Below are 23,610 nucleotides of genomic sequence, written 5' to 3'. Positions count from 1 at the left end.
GCTGGCTCAGGCTTCATACTGAACAGACATGAGAGTTGTATTGATCTTCTCATTTAATGTATTTCACAAAATGTCCGACTATTCCTTTGTTTATTTGTCTGTTTATCTGGATCCCCCTACCATCGCAACAACTACTCCTCCTGGGGTTCTTTAATTTTAGAAGACTTGTTGTCCTGAGCAACTTTTTGCTCTGTCACAGCCCAAATGTTCTATGCTCCAAAAAATCTTGGATGTGTCATTTTTGGCATGTCCGTGTGTCTAGTTTAGGACAACACACATTTCTTCAATGATGTGCTGAAAATGAGCCTTCGGTCTGCAGCACATTTATTCAGTCCCCTCAGATGTCTCTCTAAGGGGTCTTTGGAAGAACACATGTTTTTAATAAGGGCCTTTGCGTCTGGCCTTGCATAAATGTTTAGCAGCGTTCCTTCTGGGAACTGGGGCCTGTCTTTACAGTGGAGGCTAATCAGCTGTAAATTCTGCTTTAAAAAGGAAAAGGAAGGCATGGAAGGAGTTAATCTCCAAGGCCCATTGCACTCTCTGTCTCACCCCTTTACTTTCTCTCTCACACATACATGCACATACAGTACAGTGCACACCCCTCCCTCCAGAGGGCAAAAGCAGAGGATGATGACAAAAAAAAAGAGAAGAAAAGCTTGAGGCTTTGACAAATGATCTAATAAACGGCTAGGGAGATTACAGGCTAGGTGCCCGCTGGGATAGGAAGTGGGGCAGTAAATATTTTTTAAAAGCTGTCAATAAATTTGCAGTGTTGAGTTGAGAGAAGTATTCAAAGGCCAGAGCCAAGGAGATTAGGCTTCTGTGCTGGGTGGGTGCATGTCTATGAGAGGTATTGGTTAATAGCCTATGCTTGGAGTGATTTTAGTGCCAAAGTATTGTTTGAAAAAAAAACTGTACGAGACAGAATAGTGCAAAATGTCTGCTAGAATCAATCTCAGATTGTCTGACAAGTAAGCTACATTCAAATAAAAAAAAAAAGTCTTTGAGCTGTCATACTATCAACATGCTGACAGACAAAATGCAGTCAGAGCAAGATTTTAAAAAATGCAACAAAGCAATAATATGTTAGAAAATGATATGCTGCTCTTCCCGTATTAGCTTTGTGGAATAAAAATAATACTGTTTACTGCCTTCACTGCCTTAAACTTGCCAGTTTTTCTTATGTAATATACCGTTCAAGAATAAAATATGCTGATTCTATTCATACAGTGTATGGTGATGCTTTGGAGAAAGAGAAAAAGGTATATGTGTGTACCCTTGTAGAGATTGATAATGTTCTTTCTTTATGATAAACTCATTGTTAAGTTTCTTTCTTTTAGCTTTTTAACAAGTGATGATAGAGAGACTATTATCACAAGTTCTGACTCCGTAGTTGGCGGGGAGTCTGTCAGAGCCTCATAAAGTTCACCAACACCGGTCTCACTTTCCCACACCTTTCAACCACGCTTGTTACTCAGCAGCCCAATTAAAGCTGATTTAAGGGTTCACCTGTGTGCCTATTGGCAAATGCTCCCCTCAAGGCAATGCTTCCATGTGATTGATGGGTTGATGAGATAATGACAGACAGCCACAGGTCTTACCTGCGGTCGCCTATTTTAGCGCTCCAACACTGATTGGCTAATTATCTGGATAAGGCAGATCCTCCAGAAACCTCCCAAAGAAAAGGTCGCCCTGACAGTAAGATTACATTGAACAAAGACACGGTTGTAATGAAAATATTACATGGCTTTGCCATTTCAGGTTGCACTAAAAAGATTCCTGTGCTTACAGTGTGTTGTGCTGACAAAGTTACTTTTTGACTCAAATTGTTTAATTATCACTGGTATTATCCTTGACAGATCTAATTCCCCTCAATTAGTATATTGAATGTCGAGTTGTCTACAGTGGATATTTGCTGGATTTGCATATAGTTGTATTCACATTCAAGTCCAAAAAACTGGGTTAAAAGGTTGCCTGGTATTTGGAGACATTGTGTAACTTGTGGATGGGGTGAAGTAATACATTTGGGTGAAAACAATAGCTGTTGAGTGTTGAACCTAGTGCCACCTATTTGTCTTGTTAATAACAACTGTAGGAAATTGAAGTTTTCAGACCTCCCAGTCATCAGACATAACAATAAAAACCATTGCTTTAATTCCACTCTACTCCCTCTCCCGTCACTGTGTTCACTTGGCGAAAGATTATCATTAGTGGTCATACTGTAAAAATAAAAACTAGCTCTGTTTTGTGCTGGCTATGAATGTGAAACATTTTTCTAGGGTCAGGAAATGTTATAGAAATATTATCTTTTTGGCAACATCAAGAGTCATCCTTGTGATCGTTAATAACGGAATATGTGTGCTCTCTCTCTCTCTCTGTTACACACATACACACACAGGCTCACACACACACACACAGGCTCACACACAACCACAACAGAAGACCCTGCAGATATGGGAGAAGTGTCAGGATACTGATACTTTCTTTAACACCTTCCTCCTTACCACTGGAACAGATCCTCTTGAGTTTCTGTTTGGTAAGCAGAGAGAACATCTTCGAGTCGCTCCTGTTCTGGTTTCCCGTCCTGTGGATAATGTTTCACTGATCCCGTGACAGACTGTGTTGTTACTGCTAAGGTGTGGTGACCAGAGGTTCAAGACCTCTAAGCCAATTAAACACAGCACAGATAACAAATTGGTCCACTGCATATAAGCAGTGAAAGGTGTTAACATCTACATTTACAGTTGCTACACAGATGCATTGTGTATATTAGAAATATTTTATGCCAATAAATACAGTGTGGTGCTGTGCAGAAATAACGTGAATCATTTTATTCTAGAAAGACAAGTCATAATTCATCAGAATGACTACTTTGAAATTAAAACTTATGTGGTATTAGTTTGACACTGTATACTTATGTAGTACCTTCTGCATTCAAACTTAATTTCTTTTTTAGACCCATAATATTCATCAGCACTTTAAATTATTTTCGATACCTAATAATAGCCTGTGTACTTTAGCAAATGTGAGGGCATGTTTTTGGATCATAATAAAGACATATTCTGTAAATGCTAATCTTTTATTTGACGTATTGATTGTTGACTGTTCCAGGTATGGTTTGCCCAAAATTGACATTTTGGAGTAAAAGCCTTCTGGATTTGAAATTCAATTAATATTACTGTTTTAAAAAATGAATTCATCCCGCTTTTTGTCACAATTCAAGATAAGTGTTGACAGGTGTTGAATTTGTACAGCATCATGACAAAGAAGAATTCACCGGTGTTTCATCCCATCACTTTCCGTGTCACATTCCAGCTTGTTCTAATGCGCTTTTAAAGTAGCAGTCTTACCAGGTTGTCAAGACAGCTTTGGCTAATAAACGCCACTCTTAATTACTCTTCACTCCCTCACACACTTTCAGGTTTAAGTTTGCCTAACTGTGCCAGAGACCAGGGTTCAAACTCCTCTGACATTTATGCAGCTGCCCTTGAAGCAGAAGCAGCAGCTACCAAACACACATCACTTCCAATCATCATCACAACCTCAAAGCCCTCAGAGAACGAGCAGCCTGACTCCTGGTCTCCAGTTTCACCTCCGCAACTCTTCAAAACTCTACCACTCTCAGCAGTACTCCCTCGAATTCCCATTCACTCTGACCTACAGTATCTTCTTACCCTGCAGGAATGCATGTATTCTCACCCTAACAATAGTTAAAAATCAGAGGGCAGGGAAAAAATCACTGTAGGATGATATCATGTTGTTTTTAAGCCATTATCTTTTTTTGATGGGCAATTGACTTTGGGAACGGGGGTTTGCGGGGAGGGAGGGGGTGGCGGAGTTCGTCTGTGCTTGCCAGTAAGAGCTCCAAGGCCTCCTGCCCTGTTCTGCTGTGATGCCTGCGTGCTGAGTTTGGCTTGGCTTGAGTGTCTGCACTTGATGGTTTATTCATATTCAGTGGTGCAGGACGCTGTGCCATGAGGTTCCTCTCACACTCAATATGTCTGCAAAGAAGTGACAGGAAAGAGGTCTGAGTCCCAGTTTTGCTGCATGAGGGTTTGAAATATTTTGCTCTCGTCTTAAGATTGGAACAACGATTATTTTCAAAATTGGCCAACACCACAGATTTTTTACTGTTTCTCTCCAGAAACGCAGATGTTTTACAGGGTTTTTAGTATAATTCTATTCTATTCTACATCTAGTCATGTGTAGTCTAATAGTGTCTGTTCCAGTCTATTTTTTTTTTTTTTGTTGTATATATTCAGTTACATTTTATTCTGTTCTTTTATCGTGACATCTATGTCAGCCTAGCTTAGTTTCTATTCTTCGTCAACATCTACCCCATGAATTCCTGTGGCTTTTTAATCCTTTGAGAGACTGTACAAAGAATTGTTAACAAATATAACTCATGGCCATCTTACATCAAAGAGCATTAGAGCCAACACTGAAGAAAAGTTTGTCATTTTGAGGAAAAATTATGCTTTGTGTATATTCCAGCCTCCGCCGCAGTCATCACCCATTCCACAAATGCATACTGTACTTGTACATGCACACGCACATACTGCACATAAATACTCAAATAGGTAAACACTTCCACTTCTAAAAAAGCTAATCTCTGCTCAGTCATTATGTCCGTGGCTCGTGTTCATCAATTAACAAGCCACTTGCTATTCAAAAACAAACAACATCAACTTCCCCCCGAAAAGCCCAGTCAAAACAAGCGGCAAAGGCTGGTTTGTCCACACTGCCCCTCTTAATCAAAGCCAGATGTCTCCTCAAAAACTATTTCTCTCTTTTCCTCACTGCACCCCTTTCTCCAATCGCTCACTCCCCTTCTCTTTCCCCCCCACATTCCCTTTCCTGTCTGAGATTGTGTAGATGGCTGGTCCTCAGCAGTCATGATTTGGCACTCTTGTCGGTTCTCTGTCTGTCTTTTTCTCTTCATCTCAAGCTTCCTTTCCCTTTTCCCTCTTTCTGTCCCGAGAATCAACGTCTTGTCAGGCAGGCATGGACCTTTGCTGACCCTCCACGGCGTTCACAATCATTCAAGGTGAAAAATTAGACCCACATGGCAGATGCCGCCAAAGAAGTGCTTCTTGCAGAATAACTCCTAGTTGATCTGCCAGCCCATTTGATGTGAATGGTGATTTAAAATACATGCCACAGCCTGCCTGTCTAGCTAAGAGCTCTAGACTTCTTTCTGTTTACTTTAGCACAAGCCATGTCCCTTTAGTTACAGACCTTTGAAGAGAGCAATCTTGTGGCTGTCGACACACCATTCTCAGTTTGTCAGGGCCGGAGCCAAGCACAGAGTGAACGCTAATTTACTTTTCCACCTCAGTGCCGAGAGAAAACACCCTTTCTTGGAGATGCTAAACAATACAGGCAGTCCCTCTCTACTAACTGCTCTTTAGGGGGGGGACCTCTGGAGCTCGTCTGCCTACTGCTGCTGCTTTCAGCTGGCTATCTCGCTCAGCCTCTTTAATCTGAGAAGCAAATAGCCCCCAGTGTTGTCCTTAGAGCTCAGGCACAACTCTGGACGGCTCAATGGGTCCTTGGAGAGCAACAACAAAAGTGCAAGTCAGTGTGTTTGAAGTCTGCCTTGTGATTGGCACACATACATTTACTGGCTCTTTACCCCCTTTGTACTTTAGCATTACATTATGTTGTATTGCATTACAGAATTAGCTGAGATTTACTCTGATCTGGAAGAACAGGAACTGCTCTGTCAAAAGTGTCAAATGTTCTGCTCAGAGTTGAACTCCTCAGTCATTCATTATGGGACCCACAGAAGAGATCCAAGAAAATCTGAAATTTCCCAGAAACTTAAAATACTAAGGGTCTGAATTTTAGGGTACATATACAAGGATATGGGTTATTAAGATCCAATATATATTGTTGAAACTCTTTTTCATAACAAGGCCGTTACCTCAGTGTAGTTCTGGGCAACAAGCATAATTATGAATAATAGCTTCATAATACATATTAGCATCATCATACATACTTTCAACATTATTAAGTAGCAGATCTCCACAGGTCATATGTGCCCTTCAGTTATTTTTACTCACCATTAAAATACATGTCGAATACAGTATATTAGCAGTGTTGGCCTTGGAAAAGGAAACAGGCTGATGGGGGCCATTTAAAATACAAGCAGATTGGCTTCCTCCAGCCTATTGCTCTATCATTTCCAGACTTTGTTTTTCTCTGCTAGGCGTAACAACCATAACATTTTCACCATTCTGTGTAAAACGGTATGGAAACAATGTCAGAAGCGAGTTTTGTTAACTGTATCTGTGCCTAAAATCCATGTTTCATTTTGAATTTTGAATATTTTAATCCCTGAAGGTATGCAAAATCATGACTGTAATTGCTATATTTTTATATAGGAAATATAATGTTGAGTTTGTTGATTAATACTACTTTATAAATACACTGTCCTCAGTCCTGGCTCTTGGACTGCGTGCTTGATTTGCTGGCAGTGGACGGTGCTTCAGTGCTTCATTGGGATTGAAGGGATGGAGGAAGGGGCAGGAGATTCTTGAAGGGGACACTTGTGGGAAGGAAAAGAGTCTCATTGCGAGAGATCAGCTTGTGTAAACATTCAGGTTAATGAAGCTCAGTGGGCCTAATCCTCAGCCCTCTTTCTCACTCTCCCTCACCCCGGCCTCAAACCCCTTCACCCCTGCGCAGGACCCCCACCCCCTCTACCCCCCAGTTTTCCACCATAATCCCTTGCAGGAGCAGGCACTGTCAATCAAAAGGACCCCAGGGAAGGACAGCGGGGGTAGACGTGTGTGTGCACTTGTGTGTGTGTGGGTAGATGTGTGTTATGTTTGTATACAGTAAGTGTGTGCATGTGTTAATATTCTGGATTGGATATGTGCGTGTGTGCACAAACCACAAACACTGTGTACCTGTGCACGTGCTTGTGGGTGTAGGGTGCTTTAAGGTGGGAGTTGGCAGAGGGATTTCCAGCAACGGAGCACCGCTGCTTCAAACCATATGAGTGGAGAAGGTGAAAGCTCTGGGTCCAGACCTGGACTTGGGGGTAATCAGCAACACATGAACCGTATATGAGGAAGGGGAAAAGGGGATGAAGGAGCAGTGAGGGGGAGGACGGAAAGGCAGGTTTCCACTCTAAGCTCTCCAAACACTGACATCACACATTGTGGTCAGGCTATCAGACGAAACACACATGGCTTGAGAATCTGTTTTTATATCCTGAAACAACATCACATGATCATAATATATTAAATATGTGCAGTATGAATGTGTACTGATAGCTGCTCCTTCATGTGAAAATAATATTTAGGCTTTTTTGATTAACAATAAACTTAGGAAGTATTTGTTATATTTCACACGACTAAGAGCTGAATCATGCAAAAGACCATTTGCTAAACTCCTCCTGCAAACAGTGATTGTCCAATCATTGTTGTCCAAGCTTAGCAACAGTAACTATGGCAGGTCTGCATGAGGCTGCAGTACTTGGAGACTGGTGTTTTTTCTAAGCCTTTCCAAAACCAAAACCACAATAGCAAAGCTGTAAGAAACTGATTAAACAGTGTGTTTGTCTACTCTGACGTAAGCTGCAATCATTAGCATGTCCGGCTAACTGCCAACATTAGCAACCATGCCTTACTTCCACAACCAAGGAGCATTTCATTGGCAACATTTGCTAGTTCATTGGTGGGGTTATAGCCAGTATTATTTTCCAACTGCAAGGGAGCTGGTCCAGCATGCTATCAGAGTTTTAACATTAGCAGCTCCGTCCTGCTCTAAATTGGATTTGGGGAAGTTTACAGTCAAAAGCCAAAGTTACCCCGAGACAATGTGACATTTGCCAAACATGTTGGTTAGTCGTCACCCTAAAAGCCTTTCTCTAGTTACATTAAAAATTGTTACAAACAGGTAAAGCAGCCAACCAGTATTATGTTAGAACAGTTCTGTTCAGTTGCCATTTCAGCTGGCAAAATCATAGGTTGCATGCTAGAAATGAGAAGCTACCACTGTGTGAAATCAGAGACTCATGTTTTCAAAAATGACAAAGAATTTTATGGTAAATCTGCTTCTGTTATTACTGCAAACTGCATATGTGCTGTGTGAAAAAATTCTAAATAAGGTGCCAGCGGGAGTTTCCTTGTGTGTAAGAAACCATGTTTCTTTCTCAGACGTTAAAGTTGCCCTGAGGAACCGTAAACAGCATTAACTAACTAACACCTTCTCCACTGTCCCCTCCGAGTGCTTACAAACCAGCTGGCTGATGGCCACTATTTTGAAAAAGATACCAGAGAACTATGCAAGTCTGTGTGTGAGTGTAGGTTATGTACAGTGTGTGTGTGTGTGTGTGTGTGTGTGTGTGTGTGTGTGTGTGTGTGTGTGTGTGTGCGTGTGTGTGTGTGTGTGTGTGTATGTGCATGTGTGTGTGGATGGATGCAGTTCAAGCTTCCTCCTTGGCCAACTCCCTGTACTGTCTTCACAATAACAATACCATCACAGCCCAAGGATAGAGTCTGAACTGGCCATTCAACTCCACTGTTGCCATATCAGTTCCAACTCTGTATCAGGGAGGGGGATGAGTTAATACTCACACCAAGCTCAAAGCATGTTTTATTTATTCATTAGTTTGCTTCAAAATTAGATATTCACTATTGAAGCTTTCAGCTTTGTGACGTTGCTTGTCAGTTTGGTTGGGCCCAAATAGTGACAGAATGTATCTACTATCTAATACCTCTCAGTCTAGGTCTTGTACCTCATTTTTAGTGGAAAATTCAATACAATTTAATGGAATAAAAATTAAAGCTATACCTTCGTGCTAATGACTGCATTTTTCAATCCTTTAATCCATTCTGCTCTCAACCTTCAAAATGAAGATAAATCCTAATGTTCCCACCTTTGAGCGCACAATGTTCTGATTAACTTATTCTTGTAACAGAGGTTTTAGTACAATTGGGAAGGTAGTTGTAATTTATAGTGTGGAGCCATATCAGTCACCCTTAATTATGATATGAAATATATGTAGACAATATTTTTTCCTTAAAAAATGCTAATTAAGTATTGACAATTTATGCCCAAGTAGGATGTAGCTGAAAGTTTTTTTTTAGTCCTTATGGGAAAATTACGGTTGATGATTTGAAGGCAAATAGACTTTTAGTGTCCAGCTGTGAATGAGTCTGAGCTTTCTATCCTTTTAGACTTGCATTAAATTATTTTTTTTAGCTTCTTGGATGCATTTGAAGTTTCATATTGACACATATAACAGATAAAAGTAGCATTAGCAGTCATGTGGAGTTGTGTCTCTGGCCACCTGGCGAATGAAAGTCCAATATTTTTTCTTCTTTTAGCTTTGTTTTGGTCTCCACCAACTCCTGAAGAATCTGCTTTTTTAGCTGTTAAATGCTCCACTGTGTTCACCATCCAGTAGCTAACTTTGTCTACATGCCGTTTGGTGCTGTGCAGGTAGCATACAGTGGGTTTTTAGAGCTTTTTTGTGGAAATGCACTGCCTGCTGCAGCTGAAAACACTGATGAGAGCGGTGAGAGTGAACCAAAACAGTAAGGCTGGAAAACCAAAACAATGAGCTGAAAGACACTGAAACACACTGTAAAGCTAAGGGGAACTGCGGAGTCTGGTGGTAATAATCTGTGGGTTCATCACTACCAGCAATCCCTTTCATGTGCAAGTCATTTGACCTACTATTAATATAACAAATATTGATTATTGCAGCTTTAAAGATTTAATGTAAAAATGCTCTGATTTCTTACAATAATATGAAAAAGAAAAAATGCAGAAGATTAAGATTGCTTAATTTTGCTTAAAACAAAAAAGATCTTTTACAACTCTAGCAGTGAATAGTGTATAGGTGGTGTCTGGGGCATGCAGGGTAATTTTGAAAGACTATCGACGGCATGACTAATCATAGTAGTATTAGTTTACTGGCCATATCTGGTCTTTGGTCACTCTCCTTTTTCTCACACTTCTCCTTTTTCTGTGGTCCTTACGGGGTTTCCCTTTTGCTCCTGTTTTTTTCGGAGCACCAAAGGTTTGGCTGCTGTTTTATGATGCCGTACTTATTGTGATGATGATGATTTATGTCCTAATACGCTTTTCTCTCATTTATTTCTGCTCCCTAGGTTCCCATAAATCAATGCAGATATGGAGCCAAGCTCGGCTACATGCCACTTGTGCCACAGGAAATACTCCTCAAGGGACACAAGGAGACATAAAAGACAGATCAAACAGTACCTGAATATCATCAATGTCCAGTTTCCTTTAACCTTACATTCAATGACAATTACCGTTGATCTACGACTTTCTGTACTCTACATGGAAATGCAAAATGAATAAGAAATCATTTATTGCCTGTCTGCAACTATTTATTGGCAAAGCTGTCACTGAAGTTTTTGCAGTAAGATTTGGAGGAATAAAATGAGCCCCGTTAACACCACACCAGTGTAACTGAGCTGTCTGAGCGCTTCTGTCAGAGGTCTGTTCACTGGAGCCAGATGGCAGAGGGAGAGAAGGGGAGGGAGGATGACAGAAATGGCAAAAAAACAAAAAAAGAGCAATAGAGGAAAAGGACAGGATGAAAAGCTGGGTGGTTTGGGGTTGGCCTGGCATTCTGCATTAAGGAACACAAACATGCACACAAACCACACACATACTCACAAATATACCCACACATAAATGCTTAAGTATTCAGACCAGACTCTGGGTCCAACTGCTGGCTCCAATCCAACATTAACATGGTACACTCCATAGCGACGTGTGGCACCATGGAGTAAGTAAGTCCTACTGCCAACTTTCTTCTTCTGTGGTAAAGCTGGTGTGTGGCACCAGAGAATGAAGCCAGCAGCATCTTACTGTCCCTACCAAGTCCTTCCTTTCTCTCTTCTGTGGTGGTGGAGCTAGTTGTAGTGTGGTGTGGTGACAAGGGCAGCCTGGGATGCAGTAACGGCCCCTCACTTGACTGAATTATCTCATCAGGGTCCTTTTATTAGGAACTCAGCAGGCTTATTATTTTTATTATTAACGGCCTGTGTTTTCATCCTCAGGATGCCAGGCTTCAGTGCACACAGCTGTTTCTCCTCAACTCCTATGTTTTCTTAACTTAAGAGGTGCTTTTGCAAAATGCCGTTCAGATATTTTTCTTCAGCATCCCCCCACTCTATGCCTATCTTTTCACTGGTTTCGCTTTCTCTTTTTTTTCCCTCCTCCTAAGGCAGGATTAGGCCAAGTTTAACAACCATGTCTCCAGGCTGGAGTGACAGGCTAGTAAAATTATGTTGAATACAGCGAGCAAGATAATCATTAAAGTATGAAATAATAAATCCAGGTTTGCCTGGTTTGTCTCAAGCAAGGTACATCAATGTGTTTGAACATTCAAAGTGACAGCAAGAAAACATACCTCTCTCAACAGTATATTAGTACAAGTCTTTGGTGTGAATTCTTTGTAGTCTTTGCAGACATCAATTATGTAATGATGAATAAATATACACCACAGAAAAGACATAAATGGTCAAATCAGCAAAGGGGTTAAAGGAATTACTAGTCATGAATAAAAACAGTTAAAATAGACACACCTCCTCAGAGTGTCTAAATCCTGAAATCCTAATGGGAGGATTTATGCAATGTATTTTTGTCTATCATTCATCACAGGCCCCCACTGTCTTTTAGCAGAGGGTCATGAAGTGAACGTGGAGACATCAGGCAGCTAGCTAATAACCTGGTAGTGGAAGCCTGATCAATAGCACAGCTCAGGTTTCTCAGCTACATCACAGAGAGAAAGTGCGGCGGCAGCAGCAGCTGTTTAGAGCTTCAATCTCGATATGAAGTGCCAAGCCCAAAAAGAATGGAAAGGCATTCCTGAGTAAGGTTTAACATATGGACACTTTGTTAATGTGTGTAAAAATGACACTTTGGGTTAAGGGTTGACCTCGCTTTCTTTTTTTGTCTTTTTTTCTTTTGAGCAGGGCTCTTTTTTCTGAAAGTAGATTGAACAATCCACTACATAAAGGATAAGCTTAGCGGTGCTGAATATGTATCTTATTCTTAACAAATCCCATAAAAAGACCAAATCAGTAATGCAAAGCGTCTCAATAATTTCTGACTTCCACAACCAATTTCTTCCAACTGAAAACATAAATATCTAAAATCAGAGAGAGAATGAAATTCTTACAGCTGCAGTTTTTAGCAAAAAATTAGCAAAAACAAAAAAGAGGAGTAAAGAGGAATATTTTGGGGGGAATAATTTCAGCCATTGTTTCGGTGCACTAGTTTTTGATAGACAATGGAGGCCCATGGCCCAGAGGAATAAACTGTATATCAGGCTTTAGGTACACACATAACATGTTGGTATTGGTCTTTTAATGGCACTTCATGGTTATATGCAAAAATTCAGGAGATCCCTAGACTTGGCCTTTAAAAGGTTGCAATGGCAATTGTTAATAGGCAAAAGGGTTGTCTTTGTACATACACTAAAAGCCCAGTGAAAGAAACATTTAAGGCTTATGATATGAATTTCACTTACTGTAATGTACAAAAAAGGTCAATATCATAAACATCTTGCCAGTAATATTATGCCATAACTAATTTTGTGAAAACAGATTGTATTTTAAGTTTATATGAGTAGACTGAGTGTGATTAGAATGTGTAGGGTACTATTTAAAACGCAAAAAGACTGCTAACATTTTACAGTTACCGTAAAACATGTAATTTTTCCAATAATTCAGACCGTACAGCAAAGATCTGTGCTCCTGTGTTCATGAGCTCGCTAACAACATCTGAAAACTATGATAAAGACAGAGACAACCAGGAACATTTTTCACAAATTCAAACTGTGCAGCGGAGCTCAAGCTGAGTTCAGAAGCAGAAAACATGATTCACACATTAAGACACGCAGACACCCCTGCAGCCGTCAGTTTTTATGTATCCCAAAAGTCCCATTATCATAACTCTCGAGCCTGAAACAGGCACGTATTCTCCACAGCTTTGTCACTCGGCCCAGTGAGTCATGGTTAGCATTGACTATTCCATTGTGCCTGTATCGCTCCCAAAAATGTTCAGACTTGTCAAAAATCACTGTGTGGTTGTTCTGATAGAGAAAGATTTCACCACCATCTCAGCCTAGGAGGGACTGGATCAGCATTCAGTGAGGCCAGTGCTAAGAGTGAAAACACACATACTGTATCTGAAAAAAAAAGGAGATGAAAGGGAGATAAGAAATGACAGATTGGAGTAGTACAACTCAATGACAGTTTGAGCAAACGATCTATTGGGAACATGTTGTGCTACAATGAAAAAATGTGATTTGGGTTGTTTTACTATGAGCTAAAGAAAATCAGCTGTCTAACGGCTGAAATTGAATTTAGATATCCTATTGAGAATTACATGACCTTGCCCAAAACAAGCTTCTGGTGTGCCAGCACATTCATGAAACTATTTTAACTTTTTATGCATGCCATTGTGAGCCAAGAATGTTTTTCCGAATGGGTCAGACCCAACCATTGAGCCATGCTTCACTTCTCCTTCACCACAGCCTAATGGTGGTAAGACTAGACTTAGTAAAACCAGAAGGGGGGATGGTCAGAGTCACGATGTTTAAAAAAAAACACTCAGCATCCATCGCTCGTGGTCCCAAGACAATTGGCTTACTTTCCTTTCCTGATGGTTTATCAATAAAGTGATAAGCTTAATAGAAAGAACAGTGCCTTTTAAAAGCTTCTTTACGTGTCAGATAATTAAATCAGCTAATAGAGAATGTGTTCCTGATCAGATACTTGAATTATTTATAAGCCAATGGAATCTTTTGGAAGCACTCTGGAGGTTATTAATAATTGATAATACTCCATCTGGATATGTGTATGTGTGTGCATCAATGAAAACCGTCATCTTATTAACACAAGAAGTATTTAACATACACCGTCAGCAGCAGCAGTGACAATACGGGGGAAAGCAAACTGCAGCACCAAAGACTATGAATGCTGTCTGACTTTAATTACTTTAAAATTTCCCTCAGTTGTGTGTTATTAAAACCAAGCTTTGTGTCCTTCACTACCCGGTCTGAGTAATAACAGGGTAATGCAGTAAGTCAAACAGTCTTGTTCTAATTAGGTGTGGTTGTGTGCGGCGTTCCAGCGCCTGTCGACTGCTCACAGACATGACCATAAACACGTTTGGCCTCTGTGCTCATTGGAATCGCAACACAGTCTGTAGGACTGTGCAGGGATGGATCCAATAAGGCCTTTTCTCGTGTGTTTTTCTCTCTGAGAGCTAAGAGGGAAAACACAACAATCACAAGAGAAGGCTAGTGCAAAAATGAAAAAGAAACAACTCAGAGCGAGGAGGAAAATAGAGACATTGTGTGTGTCCATATTCATAGAAGTCCATACTCATAAAGACTTTTGGTTGACTTTTTGCATAATTTTAGTGATTACCTCTTTTTTTGTTCTACTTTATAAGGAAACAGAAGCAACATTTCTTTCCAAGAAACTTTAAGAAGAAATATTCAAAATGTTTTTTTGAGACTGACCTTCAGTAAGTGAGTCACTAGTGGCCACACAGAATATGTAAACCCAAAACTGTGGTTTTGGTTTTCATGTGGTCTGCAAACTGACAAAATGACACACTCAGTTAAATCTTTGAACTGACAAAATGACAAACTGCCCTCAGCCGATGTTTGGCTAAAAAATTGTTACATCTTCATATTTAAGGGCTTACAGGATGTATAAAGTCTTACAAAACAAATTCATCTCAGTTATCTGTATGTAGAAGTCATCCGTACTGACAGCCATGAAAGGGAATGAATGAAGGGGTTAAACTGTTTAATATAAACCATAAGAGTATTCTCACTGAAGAGCATTCATTCTCAAATAGTCCACAAATACTCACATTGGTGCAGATTTTTTTTGCTATGAGGACAAATATATTTAAAAGCTTTTCAAAGGAGGTTGAAAAAGTCCACTTAATAGCTAACTTATAGTTCATGAATAGCTTTAATAATATATGCTGAACTGAATAAAGCTCTTTAGGTTGTTTTTAAATTAACATAATGTTTAAAAACGGAACAATCTCATCTCAAGGTCCATTTAGTGGCTGTTGTGGAGCTTTTAATCATGTCACATGATCTTTATTGGCAGATGGAGTTTGCCCAGTTAATGAAAATGTAGAGAATCAAATTTCTATATGTTGAAAGCCCCATGATGGGTCACAAACTGAGTTTCAAAGTTATTTTTGCTAATATTGAAAATAACACAGGAATATAATATTGGTGCCAGTCTTAGATCAGTGTGTCAAATCAGTGTGTGTAATGATAATGTCTTAAATGGCATAAAAACATTAACTAATCACTTCTTTCCTAATCAAGCATAAGCTACTATTGTTGTACCCCTGAGGTAAACTGATGCTGTTTATTAATGAGCAGTTGTTTCTTGATTTGTTCTTTACTCTCATTCATTGATTATTACTCAAGATTTTGTGAACCTCACAGTAAAGGTGTTAACACTGAGCCTTTCTCGCTCTCTTCCCCTCAGCATTCAGCTCTTTGTGGGCGGAGTTTTCACACACTTTGCAGTGACAAGACAATGTGCAACAAGGTGAGGCCACGGTGAAAATCCACTGCCTGGAGCCACCAAGCAGACCAGAGAGGAAATGAACACATCGCTCCTTTTTTTTTCACACCTTTACCTACCCCAACACGTCCCCACCTTTCCTCTCCCTCCCTCCCTCCCTCTTCCTCTCTCACTCATTCACCCCAGGCACCAAGCTGATAATCCAGAAAGGTCACCTGTGGCCTCCTTCTCTCGCCCCTCCCTTCTATTTCTCTTCTACAATGAGAAAAAAAAGAGAAAACAAGCTTGAGGGAGTTTCAATCCTGATCACCCAGGGCAGGTAACTCTGGGAGTCAGACAAGTGTCTCCTCTTCTTGTTGCAATTTCCTCATGCGGAGAGATCCTTTTCTTCATTCATGAAGGTGAAAAGGTAACATGGATTACTCTGAGAAAAAAATTTAAGCCAAAAAGTAATTTGCTATGCTCTTTAAGAGCTGATATAAAAATGCAAATACTCGATTCTTAAACCAAAGAGGGAAATATGTCTTCCCACCACATGAAAGATGCAGCAGCTTTCCATTGAGATGGAATTTCTGTTTCTATTTTAGCCATAACTCAAACCATAAATTGGGCTGAGCCAAACTTTTAGTTAATCACTTAAAGATTTTAAACCAAACCTTGACTTGACCACCAACTTTTCACAGGGACACGTATAACATGATCCAGTATGTGGCAGACAAATATGATCCTCACATAATTTGTGTCCACAACATGTAATCAGTACTGTAGAGTTAACGCTCATTTCAGGATTTATGACTAATATTCTGTTGACTTCCACATAAGCAGTTAATGTAACGTGATGTCTTTGAACTCCATACACCACACTTACCAATCCAGTCTGTGATTCTTCATCAAATAACACCAAAAGAAAGACACGAGTAAAACAATTGAATGCAGGTCAATGACACTCTTGCTCACCGCTGTTTAACTTTTAAGTTTTGGCACTTTACCTCCTGTAAGTAGAGAACTTTTCCTGCCAGAGTCACATTACGAAATTTCTTTTGTGCAAAAGTGAAGAAGAATTAATAGTATCTCATTCATCACAATGGGACACTTTTCTCTTTTTAAACTGAATGTGTGATTTTGGCTTCAGAACATTAAATCTTGAAAGGTTCGGCTTTAAACGCACCTTTTAACTCAACAACTTCATCCATTTCCCTGCTCTTCAGCTATCACTTTACATCATTCCATTAAAATCATCGATTCTGCAGTGATCAATTCTATGGCTTTGTGCAGTCTTTGAATGGGAGGGTCAAAAGGTCAAAGGCCAGGGATAGGTCATCCTTCCATATTTCATTTGGAGTCAATCAATATTAACACAGTGAAAGTAGACGGGTAAACCAGCGACTGCAATTTGTCCTGTTTGGATTTACTATCAATAATCAATTTAAAGACATTGTTTCTCATAATACTTATTGAGCAATTATTAGCTAATAAGAGTTGAAACAGCAAAGTATAAACTAAAATCCTATGTAAGAAATTAAGATACTTCATTTGCTCTGCTTTGTCAGTGTTTAAACTGTGAATTTTATGACTCAGACATCGCAGGATGTTTTTATTATCATCATTAAAATTGTCTGTTTTCATATTTTCAGACAGACATACTGTAAAAGCACATTTCATTACCCACGGCTCCAATAAGACAAAGGGATGTAAAAATACATTTAAAAATAGTTTGAACTTTTTGATTGTTTCATAGTTGCCTGTGGGTGAAATTCATTTAAACTCACAACCACAAGCTAGAAATAGTTTGTTTATGACGGAACATGAAAGAAAAATATATTTTTACACTGTATGCCGTACACAGCAACATCTTGTGTGTAACGTTAATGACATCTTAAGGGTGTAACTGCATACAAGAGTGTCTGCATTGATATTATTTTTGACTCATAGTTTTTAATTATTCTATTGACCTTTGACCTTGGTACAGTATGATCCAGTGGAGTGAAGAAGCAGTTGCTCCACGGTTCTTCACTGGTATTGTCCCTTGTTCTAAAACTCAAATCTGTTTCAGATTGTGAGGCAGTGGGGCTTCTGTGACTCTGGAAGCCATGAGAAAGTATTTGAGATCGTCCCCTTTTGTACGAAAAAGACACCTTGTTTCATGATTGTGTTCTTCGTGTTGATTTTCTTCTTCATTCAGTGAAGATGTGAAGTAAAAGTAGGATTAAGAGGAGAGATGCAGGAGTTCAGTTTGCCCCCATTAATGAGGACTTGCCAATAGAAATCGCAGTCTTGCCAATGGAAATCACAACAAGAGATTAATTTTTCTTCCTTTCCGTCCTCATTCTCTTGCACATAATGCTGTTTTCCCTTCATAACTGATGAAAATGTGTTTCCTTTTCTTTCTTTCTTTTTCTTTCTTTCCTTCATTCTTTCTTCCTTTCCTTCTGTGATCATATTACTTTCTATCCCCTACAACTCACTTCCTTTTGCTGACAGTGATTAAATCTTTTGCTTGCCTTCCAATAGAAAGCCAGAGATCAGACAGACATGCACATACAGGTCATATAATGAACTCTTGCTTCCTTTGGCCTTCCAGCCATGGGAATCCAGCACAACACAGGCAGAAATGACATCATGCAGTACCCTCACAGGTCAAGGATAATCCCTTATCATTATAATAACAGACATTACACAAACCAACAAAAAAAAGTTCAGTTTTTGCTACGTGGATAATTGCTCATTAATCACTTATTTAAGAGTACAAAAAACAAGGTTGGCTGTGTCTAAAAGAAAAATAATTGCTCATGTGTTGATGTGATGACAGTTTGTTATTAAAGGTTCATCGTTTGCTGCATATTAAGCTAGGGAATCCCCTACCCTGATTGCTTTGTTCAATTGTGTTGCCACAACAGCCATGTAAGGCAGCCAGCTGGTGCTGTCTTTAACAATGATCTTTTTTTTTTCAAAAGCAGATGCTGTGTGATTGTACTTGGCAATACTTTTTATTGTATAATGATGTGATGACTAAGATTATGCGATGACAAACAAAGAAATGGTCTCTTTGTTGAGCTCAATGCAACTGCCACAGGCCAGTTGATTTACAGTAAGTACCAATATAAAAATGATATGTAATGAAACTGAATATTTGTGAGATACATGTTTTACGATATTATATGGGTGAGAACCATGCAGGAGGGCCTGAAATCCTCACTCTAATTTCATATATACTGACGCAATTGTATTAACGAACTTCCTTTTTGGCGTGCAGGTCTCTTTCTGTTCTGCACCACAGAAGTTATTTTGAACCACCCATGGACGTGTGAGCCCAAGTGTTGTGTATTCTTGGTCCATTTTTAGTATATGCTTAATTTATTCTCCTGTAGTTTATATGCAATAAAATTTTGTTGATAGTTTCCAATAGTTACTGAACAATAATGTTTTACTTTTTTAATCAGCAAAATCTGTGCTAACCATAGCATTAAATGAAAAACTCAACGTAATGTGATGGAAACACATTAAACAGACATCAATATTCACAAACACATGACTGCAACAACTTGAAACCACATTATTCTTAACATGCAATCCAAATCTCTCTGACTGCTCAGAATGCTAGGCATCAGTAGACTGAATGGAAAAAAAGTGAAAAAATAATAACATAAAACTTAATTCTTCTCAATAGTTTTCTGCAAGCTTCCTTCTTCCACTGTGAGGTCATAGTGCACGGCCAGCAAACAGAAGCCTGTCAGTGAGTCTGCATTTCTCTCAAGGAAACATCAGCAGGAAGAATGATTGGCACATGGTTAAAATGTTTGCACAAATGACAAATTTGTACTACATAATTAAGACAAATATTCTTCTTATCTTTGAATTATAATCTAATTTTTAGCCATGCCAACAAAAGGCTCTAAACTAACAGCCTCTTGACCTCATCAAATGTACCTTCACAGCTGAAGTGTAATTGGCTCAAGGCTTTCTTTTCTCCCATTCTTCTTAAAAGAAAACATTACCTGAAGAAAAACTATTCATAGGAGTATCAGCATCATCTAGCAATGTCACTCCTCCGTCATCACTAACAACTTGAAAAAAATCTGAAAAAACCTTTACATTGTCAACAAAACAATAGGGCGTGTTGTTGTGAAACTATTTCACACCATTCCTCGAGTCACACGGACAGAGCAGAAATACAATACTCTCGACACACCTTGTGTTTCCCAGAAAGAGAGACGGCGAGAGAGATAAAGAGTTTTAAAAAATCCCTACACTCTCAAGCATGGATCCTAAAGTCTGATACTTTCTGCACTGTCGTGGGAACTTGCAAAGCTACGTGTGAACGTATCTCTCTCACCTCTGGGCCTGTGTGCAGGAAATGGAAGAGTTGAAAGTGTGTTTTTGTGTGTTGGTTTGGGGTGCGAGTGGAGGGTTTCAAAAAAGCAAACGGTTGTGGAATTCTCTAAGGAGATCATCCATCATATGCGAAAGGGAGCCTGGCTGAGGTTTTGCTTTATTTGCATTCATGAGGGAATTATAAATCACTAGAAGTGAGAACAAGTGTCAATCGTCTGAGCTGTCACTTGAACACCAGCTGTGTTTCAGACATATTTGTAGTTTAGTTTTCTCAAGACAGACAGGAGTTAATAGCTTTTTTGAGGGTGTTTGCCCTTTTTCTAAGTGGTTTTCTGTTATTGATAGCAATTGTAGCTGATGAAAGTGACATCTTTTTGATCCTTTGTTTACTGACATACCATGTAATACATGGTGCAGAAATGTAAGCAATTTTCACACAGGTTTACACAACCACTGTTGTGTTGTTTCACGCATGGGAAAACATACAGAAGAGTAATATGAATATCTGCCCTGAGGATGTTCAGTGCCACACATCCGCTGAGACATTCCTTTAAAAGTTTAATGCTGTGTGTTACAGTGCTTGGACTTGGTGAGAAAGGTATCAGCAGATGAAACACTTTCTCACGGTTCAACAGTGAACCCAGAGAATGAATCTACCAGGCTTACCTGCTGGGTATAGAAAGAGAACATGTTAATGATTTGGGGAATTGATGACAGCTTCATGACAGTAGCATCCATTGAGAGTCATTTTAATGATTATTAGGTAACACTTTATAATACAGCCCGCGTTTTACGGTGTAACTTCCTCATATGAATACATACATATAAAATACTTTCTTACTGGTACTTAAATGTAGATACAGCGGAAGAAAACTAAAACAAGGGAGTAACAGTCGGGGTTTTAAAGTGTAACTTCCCAACATTTACCATTTAACTTCCTGGAACTTATGGTGTAACTTCCTCCTATTAATCAGTACATTACATGTGTATATGTGTACTAAAGTCAAATGTTTTTGCTCGTTAGTTATGACAATCATTTCTTTATGCATGTGTGTTTGACAGGCAAGCTTCACCCACACTCAAGAGATTTATTATGCTTATGTCTTCTACTTCATTGTATGAATTTGAATAGAATAAGTCAAGAAATGGGTCTATACTTTTGAAAATTACCTCCTAGCAGCCATGTTGGTCCAGCACTGCAGCAGCTCATAACAGGCAAACTTACCTCTCTCCAATGCACAGCTATGAAAGGCTTGTATTGTCATCCCAGGATAAAAAATAACAATGCAGTAATGTAATGATATACATAGTATATCTTTAGTTACACAATAATAAGATACGCAGGAAGTTATGAAAAATGATTTTATTCTTTAATTACACATAAACCACAACGTATGTGCTGTCCTCCCAGTCTTACTCTGTAGGTAGAGACTAGTTACCCTATAAATACATGGTAACAACAGGGAGCGGGCTGGATCATTAAATTCACACTGTTCCCCAGTCCTTACTCTGTAGGTACAGGCTAGTTACCCTATAAGTACATGGTAACAACAGGGAGCGGGCTGTATTATGTTCTCCCGTCCTCACGTGCACTGCATGTGAAAATGTTATACCTGTATTCGTGGTGCCATTGTGCTTGTTTTTTAAACTGTTATTCACTACTACAAATTACGTAATATCAGAATAACTTGTAACTATCATTTTTAATTGTGGGTGTGTGGATGGGGGGAGGGGGGGTTAATGTAATGAATGCTGTTATGTAACAATTGTGTGCATGCATGTTTTAGACTTCACTATACTGTAATACACTTCAATAATTGTGATTACAAGTGGACATAGCTTCAGGAGGGGAAAACTTAAATGTCTCCACCCGCACTGAAGGGACAACCCCAAAAGATTTCACATTGCAGTTTAAAGGATTTGTGGATTCCTGCCCTGTGCTTAAGAACAAAATAAAAGACTGCAAAGAAGTGATGAACTCCTCCCACTTAAGTGGCGATGTAGAACATAAGAACAAAGTACCTGAAAATTGTTTTTTTGTTGTTGTTGTTGTTGGTCTGTTACATTTACAGTTTAAACATAGTTTCCTGTTTTGTTCTTGTTTTTATGTTTTTTTTATTACTAAAATTAATCATTTTATAACTACATTTTGATAGATTAGTTAAGATAGATTAGTTAAGAGTTATTTTGTTGTTTAAGTTTTATATATAGTTTTATATGTAGTTTTTGTTAAGTTTTATATAGTACAATTTATATAGAATATTTATATTGTATATTAGTAGTTTATATATAGTTGTAAATGAAACATATTCTATTTAATCATGTTCAATAATGTTTTCTCATTGTCTGTTCAAAATGTTGGTCCAGTGTGTTGTTAATGACATGTTGCATGTTGTTAGATTGTGACATGAAAGGTAACAGAACCAAATAGCTAAGTAAGGATGGGAGAACATAATCCAGCCCACTCCCTATTGTTACCATGTACTTATAGGGTAACTAGCCTGTACCTACAGAGTAAGGACTGGGAAACAGTGTGAACTTAATAATACAGCCCGCTCCCTGTTGTTACCATGTACTTATAGGGTAACTAGCCTGTACCTACAGAGTAAGGACTGGGGAACAGTGTGATTCGCAGAGTCTAAAACCTGGCTACCCTGAATTCATCAGCAGGTTGAATTTCAGCAAGTACAGGAAAGAGATTGCTACTCAATGACAGGTATGATGCGCAGACCACATCCAAAGGCCCATTGTTAAGATGCTTGCATCCAAACTTCCATAAGCAAACCAGCCTTGTCTTTCAAAGCAAAGCGGCCCTAGAAAAGGAGGTAGAATCCCTTAGAGCGCAAAATGCTTGTCTCCTCCATGAAGTTCAGACGGCTAATAAGAAAGCCATGCACTACTTAGAAGACCTGTACTCAGCAGAGTTAGATCTCTGCTCACACAAGGAGGAATTGTTAAGGCTTAGACCAGAACATCTTGCCCCACCACAGTGGTTCAACCAATGTGATTCCGGTTACTCCGATTCACACTCCTTCCTTAATGAAAGGTTAACTCCCTCTCCACTCAGAAGATAAGAACAATTCCCAATTGACCTCAAGTCCTTGGGAATTAAGTCAGCTCCTCAATCTACACTGAGAGACAGAGGTAACAGCTACCTGACTTCCCATCTCTCTGAAACAGACCTTGAGGAGATATGTAGTTTATCCTCTAGAAAATATTCTACCCTGTGTTCTTCTCAGCCACTGATGCAGGACACATTCATCTGTGCTCATCCTTCCGAAGGGGAGACTAGAACATTCCAGGAAAGTTCAGCCTCCTGTCTGCACACTCCCATAGTAATGCTAGCTTAGTCTCACCTTCACTGGAAAGGTCCTTACAGTGCCCCTGGCTTGATGTGCTTAAGCTTATAACTAAAGACATTGAACATTTTGATCCAGACAACTGTGATCACAATATCGACAATTATTTTAGGGAACTAGACCACAATCTAATTGACTTGCCCCATGTAACCAAAAGAGAGAAAGTTAAACTTGTGTGAAAGACCAGCCCTAAAGCTGTGCATAAATGTATACAATCACAACCTCTCAGTGTCAGAAATGACTACAAAGAGCTCCATCAAACACTAATACAAGAATTCTCTTCTACTTCTGATGAGACCACATCAGTGGTTGCAGCCCTCCAAATTGAACATTCCCATCATGAGCATCCCAGC

At 39.3% G+C, this 23,610-nt stretch overlaps 1 long non-coding RNA gene across 1 annotated transcript; it reads left to right on the top strand.

The window, feature by feature from the left end:
• Positions 1-1,547: 1,547 nt before the first annotated feature.
• On the top strand, positions 1,548-10,576 carry LOC137182252 (uncharacterized). Its single transcript, XR_010928290.1, has 2 exons — positions 1,548-1,698; positions 10,131-10,576. It is a non-coding gene; the product is annotated as an uncharacterized lncRNA (long non-coding RNA).
• Positions 10,577-23,610: the final 13,034 nt, after the last annotated feature.

Source organism: Thunnus thynnus, chromosome 4 (assembly GCF_963924715.1).
Source record: "Thunnus thynnus chromosome 4, fThuThy2.1, whole genome shotgun sequence".
In the NCBI taxonomy this organism is placed as follows: domain Eukaryota; kingdom Metazoa; phylum Chordata; class Actinopteri; order Scombriformes; family Scombridae; genus Thunnus; species Thunnus thynnus.
Note: the sequence above shows the minus strand (reverse complement) of the source record. Positions and strands in the feature narration are given on the sequence as shown.